Here is a 6,054-nt window from a genome sequence, read left to right as displayed (position 1 = left end):
GAGGCGGGCCAGAAAAGCAGTGCCTGTCTCCCCTGCTGGGAATGACTCCAGGCCACTGGATCCAATAAGGACAGCCAGCTGGCCCTTTGGAGGCTTACCTCAACTCTGACAACTCTCCTCCTCTCCTCCTTCTGCAGACAGGGTGCAAGAGGAGGAGTAAAAGCAACTGGAAAGCCCAGGAATTTAGCCCTGAAGCAAAAGGGGTCTCTGGGCAAGTAAGAAACCTGCAAGAATCAGAATTGCAATGGAATCACTGGAGGTCCCCTTCCAGAGGATACCCGAAGGACAAAAACCAAAATGAACACCCCCAAAAAAAGTGTGGGGGGGAAGAGATCCAAGACATTATACCTTTCCCAAAAGGATTGCGTAATCAAAAAAGGACCTCATTCAAGATCATGGATATCAACAAAAGGATTGCATAATCAAAGGAGCCCTGATTCAATCAAGGTCACTGAGGTCAAGCAAAACAAAATAAAAACAAAAACACCTGGAGAAAATGTCAGAGGTGGGAGAGCTCCCTTATTTAAAAAAATGGATTCCATTTTTATCTGGCTTATGCTGAATGAGTAGGTGCCATATATGGGATGCACTCTAGGCTGGCATAAGCCACTTGTGAGCGCATTATACCAAAAGAAGACAGAAATTCGTATTTAGAGTTCCAAGTGGCAGGGTTCACCTGTAAGAGAGGCAGGGGCCTAGCACCCATCAATCAGCTCTCTGGGCTTGTCTTTGTTTGTTTGTTTGTTTGTTTAGGTTTTTTAAGCAGATTAAGTAAAGGCAAGAGTGTTTGGATATGGGTGTGGCTTAGAGACCTGTAAATCGGAAAGGGTGTGCCCAACAGTTGCAACCCAGGTGTTTGATTGGGTAGTGGTTAGGGGGCATAACCCACCCAAGCTCTACAAAACCTTCAAGAAACTCTCTTCCCTTCGCAAGATCTGCTACACCCTGTCAGAGATAGATGAACTTTGAGCAGATCATCAAGCTCCTGAAGAACGAGCAGCTCCTGGTCCCCTTTGCCAAGGAATTAGCTGCCCACTTGTCAGAGATGTCCCAGTTTGGGCCTCATCCTGATCCAGACCTGCAGAATTTTGCCTTTGAGTTGAACCTGATGACAGAGCCACCCAGAAACTGTCCAGAAGACAAGTCCCGTGAGTCCGCATCAAAGGAACACAAACAAGATGGAACAGAGGTCTTCAAAGTGAGCAGTAGCAGCAAACACTCATGTCCGGGCCCTAGACAGTGCCTGAACCCGAGTCACATCTGGGCCTCAAGACCTTGCCTGAACCCCAGCCCAAGACAGAGACCCAGACCTAGACTAAGACAGAGACAAAGCCCAAGCGCGAGCCCCATCCTAAACCGGAGCTAGAGCCAGAGCCAGAGAGCAAGACGAAGACCAAGACCAAGCCAGAGCTGGAGACCTAGTCCCAGACTGAGACCAACATCTAGACTGAGTCCAAGCCCGAGCTCATAAACAAGCCCAGAACGAAGGGTAAATGCCAACACAAGGCTGGAGCCAAAAGGAAGCAGGAAGCTAAGAGGGTCCTTAGGGGAACCACAGCTACCTGCACAGAACCAGGTACAGGTTTCAAAGACCCCAGGAAGTGCAGAGGAGCCCTGGCAGCTCCAAGCAGCCAATCCCATCTCGGGCAAGTCAGATGCTGGTGGAAAGACTCCAGGCCACTGGATCCAGGAAGAGCACCAGGTTGGTTCTTTGGAGACTTGCCTCAACTCTGACAGCTCTCCTCCTGCTTCTGCACTGTGGCTGCGGCTGACTCAGTGCACGAGTGGGGGGGGGGAGGAAGCACCTGGAAAACTGAGGCCCTTAGCCCTGGAGCAAAGGCGCCCCGGGGCAAGTCTAAAACTTGCCAAGATTCAAATGGCCGTGGAGTCGCTTGGCATCCCCTTGCAGAAGATGCCTCCAGTCTCCAAGCGGCGTCCCATTGGGTGGCCAGGAACAGACTTCAATTGACACTGAAGAAGAAGACCTGCCCTGGGCATGCAGAAAGAACTTCAAAATGCCAGTCTATTCAGGTCCTGCACGTGACAGGCTCCTGCAGAAATCACAGAAAAGACGCCTTCCTGAGCCCCTTGACTGCCCCTTGCCAACTTGTTGCCAAGACACAGCTGAAGAAACTGAGCTCTGGCAACAAGAGGAGTCCAATCGCAAGGCATACATTAGCAAGCCAACCCACACGCAGACTGAGAGCACCACAATCCTCAAACTGCAAGAGTCCCCTGAGCTGAGGCTGCAAGCCTTGATAGCCCGCCTCCAAGGCGTGCAAGCCAAGAAGCCTCAAGGTTGCCAAACAAGATGATGGCCTTCCAGGCTCAAGCTACAAGCCCAGGCCAGCAGGCAGAGTCTGGATCCGGAGGGGAGGCGGCCTCCAGGAGGCCTCTGCCCAGTGCCTGCCAAAGAGTGCACCCTGCTTACAGTCCAGGGTCAGTAAGAAGCCCCAGCCTAACAAACCTGTCCCGCTCATGGCCAAATCCAACAGGCATTAGAAGAGGCTTTCTTACAGGTGACCTGTGGATGCTCTCTGCTCTGGAATTGCTGGCAATCCTCTGAACCAGACCTCCTCTCCTCTCTTCCTGGAGAGAACAGGCATTGTAGCACCTGCCTGTTCCTGGTATCCTTCCTCCTGCTCCAGCTCCTGGCCACCATCTCCCTAGACCCTGGGCATGTTTCTCTCCCTGCTTCCTAGGCCCACCTATGCTTTTGGCCCAACTGGAAGTACCTAGGCTGCCACCTGCAAAAAGACCTGCGTTCCAGAGGAAACACCCCACTTTGGATTTTGCCTTCACCCAACCCTTTCCCAAGGATTCAATTGCCCAACACCTTGGCATCAAATGAAATAAACAAAACAAAACAAAAAAAACAAATAAATAAAACATCAAGATCCTAAAAATAAACTATGTGGGTGAAACTATGTGTCTTTTTTACTTTCTCTCTGTCTCTGTCTCTGTCTCTCTCTCTCTCTCTCTCTCTGTGTGTGTGTGTGTATGTATGTCTGAGAGAGAAAGAGTACATACGTTTGTGAGATAGAATGTCTGGAATCACTTAGTCCACCACCACCCCTCCTTCATTATTTATCCTTTTTTTCTTCATTTTTCTGACTTTATTCTTTCTTTTTTGCTTTTTGTGGCTTTTGTTTTGTTTTGTTTTTTGGAGATGGGTTTCTCTGTGGAATGGCCCTGGATGGATGTCCTGGAACTTGCTTTGAAGACCTGGTTGGTCTGGAATTTACATGGATCCACTTGCCTCTGTGCTGTGGATATCATTCTATATAAATAAAACACTGATGGCCAGTGACCAGACAGGAAGTATAGGTGGGACAAGGAGAGAGGAGAATTGGGAAAACAGGAAGAAGGGGAAAGAGACCTGCAGCCACCACCAGGACAAGCAACATGTAAAGATGCCAGTAAGCCACCAGTCACGTGGCAAGGTATAGATTTATAAAAATGGGTTAATTTAAGATATAAGAACAGTTAGCAAGAAGCCTGCCACGGCCATACAGTTTATAAGTGATATAAGCATCTGAGTGATTATTTTATACGTGGATTGTGGGACTGCAAGGCTTGGTGGAACCTGGAGAGAAGCCCTCCAGCAACACCTCTGTCTCCAGAACATGATGGGATTAAATGGGTGTGTCATCAAAATCCACTTTTATCCACTTTTTACACACCCATACAGCCAAACAGACACATAGTTTCACCTACATACTTCTTCTTAGGATTTTTTTTTTTTACCCTTGTAACACAATGAATTGTCTTTATTTCGGTATGCATCCACATTTCAACATTTAGTGGTCCTGAACAGAGTGGGGAACATGGTGACAAGCCAGGAGGCCAGGCCCAATGATCTAAAACCTCGTGACACAGAGCTCCTTCAGATCTTGGCGAGTGTCTGAGGAGCAGAAACACTGAAACCTGAGTCCGCAGGGCCCAGGGCTCTGTTCAGCTGTCAGGCTCCACATAGACCTGATGGTATCCAGGGAGCCCCGTCCAAACCTCTTCAGTGTGTAAAAGCAAAGCGATTATGAGAGAAGGAACTGACTCAGAACCCTGTGTGCTTGGACTCTCCACATGGCCTTTCTCTAGGCGTCACCACCAAGGACCCTGAGCACTGGCAGGTTTGTGGCCCCGTGACTGCTCTGTTCACCTCGAGACCTGAGCTCAAAGTACATCGGCTGATGGTGGCAGCAGGGCTGAAGAACCGGCACCCCCTTCTCGGGCTGGTAGCAAGTGAACGTGTGGTCCAGAGCTAAGTGAGGGAGGCCAGGCTCTTCCAACCTCATCTGATGGCTTCTGGCCACAGCAAGTGTTGGGTGGTGATGGGCAACAAGGGAGTTGAGGAGGAGGGGAGAGCAGAACCCCTTGATAAAGGTGGGGAGACGGGAAGCCCTGAATCCCTCACCCATGGCCAATTTCTGAGGGAGGGAGGGTTACAATCTAAGCTTTGGCCAAGGGTGGGAGTGGAGGATTGGGGATGGCTTGGACGGGGCATCACTTAAGACTTAAGAAAGCAGGGGTGTGGCCAAAGCACCCCCAAGCCCAACAGAAGTCCCACAGCTGCTACCTGAAGCCTTCCCATCTAATCTAAGGGCCACCACACAGCTGTGACAGGAGTGCGGGGTGGGCAGAGGCGGACCCAGGCCACGCGTCAGCAGCAGGTGATTGTGTGACGTGTCTGTTCACAGTTGCATTAGCTGTGCCCACTGCTCCCAAAGGAAACCGATTTTAACACACCTTCTTGATCCCAGAAGTTCAACTAGGCAGCCAGCGGTTACACTCAATAGAAGATGTTACACAGCACAGCCTATGTATTTCAAATGGACAAGAAATTAGTAGCAGAGCAGTGTTCCAGGATGGAGTCTCAGTGGAGCTCTCTCTCCAGTCCTCTGAGGTCTACAAGATGAATCTAGAAAATTCACTACTGTGGGAAACGAAGGCTTAAGTTGGACTGGGGAGGGGAGGCCGGGGCCTTGGTGACTAATTGCTGTAACACTGTCCTTCTGGCAGCTGTGGTAGCTTCATGGTCTCTTTTGACATCATCAAGCATCGCAGCTCCTGCAGGATGACTTGGATGCTGTGAGAATTCTGCCACTTGGCCAGCACTGCCATGGCCCTTGGATCCACCACTCCATTTGAACTGCTCATGCCACTCCTGTTGACTTTTGTTACAAATCTTACAGATGGGGGTGCTTCTGGGTATTTAGGCCCCCATTCTATTTTAAGGCTGTATATTCGGTTCTCATGAATTGTTCTTGGAGGCCCAATTATCATCCCTGTCCATCTTGTAAGTGTCATGTCTTCGTCGCCCTCTAGACCCCAGCTAACTGTGCTGTTGCCTACTCCTTTCTGGTCTTCTTCCAGCTCTTCCTACAGTCGGAAATTTCGAGGGATTTTTACTCCCGAGCCTGTGGTGGCTGCCATCTTGCGTCGCTGTTGCTCCAAGGCCCTCTTTTTAGTATCTTGATGTTCATTTTCATTTCCTTTTCTTTTGACTCGGTTTTAGCTTCTCTTGTTTAATTTGCACCTTTTGTGCTTGTAGACTGCATGCCGAACTTTACTGACATATGTATGACATATGATATGTATCAGCTCTTTATGTATCTTTGAATCTAGAAGTCTATGCATCCATTTTTCTATATATTGATCTGTAGGAATGTGTGTACAATTATCTTTCTAACGGGTTAATTAGTTGATGGTTAATTAGTTAATAGTTAATTAGTGCAGTCTCAACTGGGGATGAAAAGGTTCTGGAATCAGCCTCAATCCATAGCTGTTTGCCAATTGACTGCACGGGTGAATCAAGAAGTTGAGTGTGTCCGTCTGCAACCACCGAGTTCCAATGGAAAAGGAAGGCAAAGGTCTGGGTTCTTGGTGCTCTACTTTCTTTCTTTGTTTCTTTCTTTCTTTCTTTTTTCCTTTCTTTCTTTCTTATTTGTTGGTTTGTTTATTTGTTTATCTATGTATCCATTATCTATCTATCTATCTATCTATCTATCTATCTATCTATCTATCTATCTATCTATCTATCTATCTATCTCCTTT

At 48.5% G+C, this 6,054-nt stretch overlaps 1 pseudogene; it reads right to left on the bottom strand.

The window, feature by feature from the left end:
• Positions 1-4,724: 4,724 nt before the first annotated feature.
• On the bottom strand, positions 4,725-5,433 carry LOC114686710 (annotated as a pseudogene).
• Between the last annotated feature and the right edge of the window lie 621 nt (positions 5,434-6,054).

The sequence above is a fragment of the Peromyscus leucopus genome, unplaced genomic scaffold, assembly GCF_004664715.2.
Source record: "Peromyscus leucopus breed LL Stock unplaced genomic scaffold, UCI_PerLeu_2.1 scaffold_1178, whole genome shotgun sequence".
NCBI lineage: Eukaryota > Metazoa > Chordata > Mammalia > Rodentia > Cricetidae > Peromyscus > Peromyscus leucopus.
The sequence above is the reverse complement of the archived record's forward strand: the minus strand, read 5'-3'. Positions and strand labels throughout refer to the sequence as shown.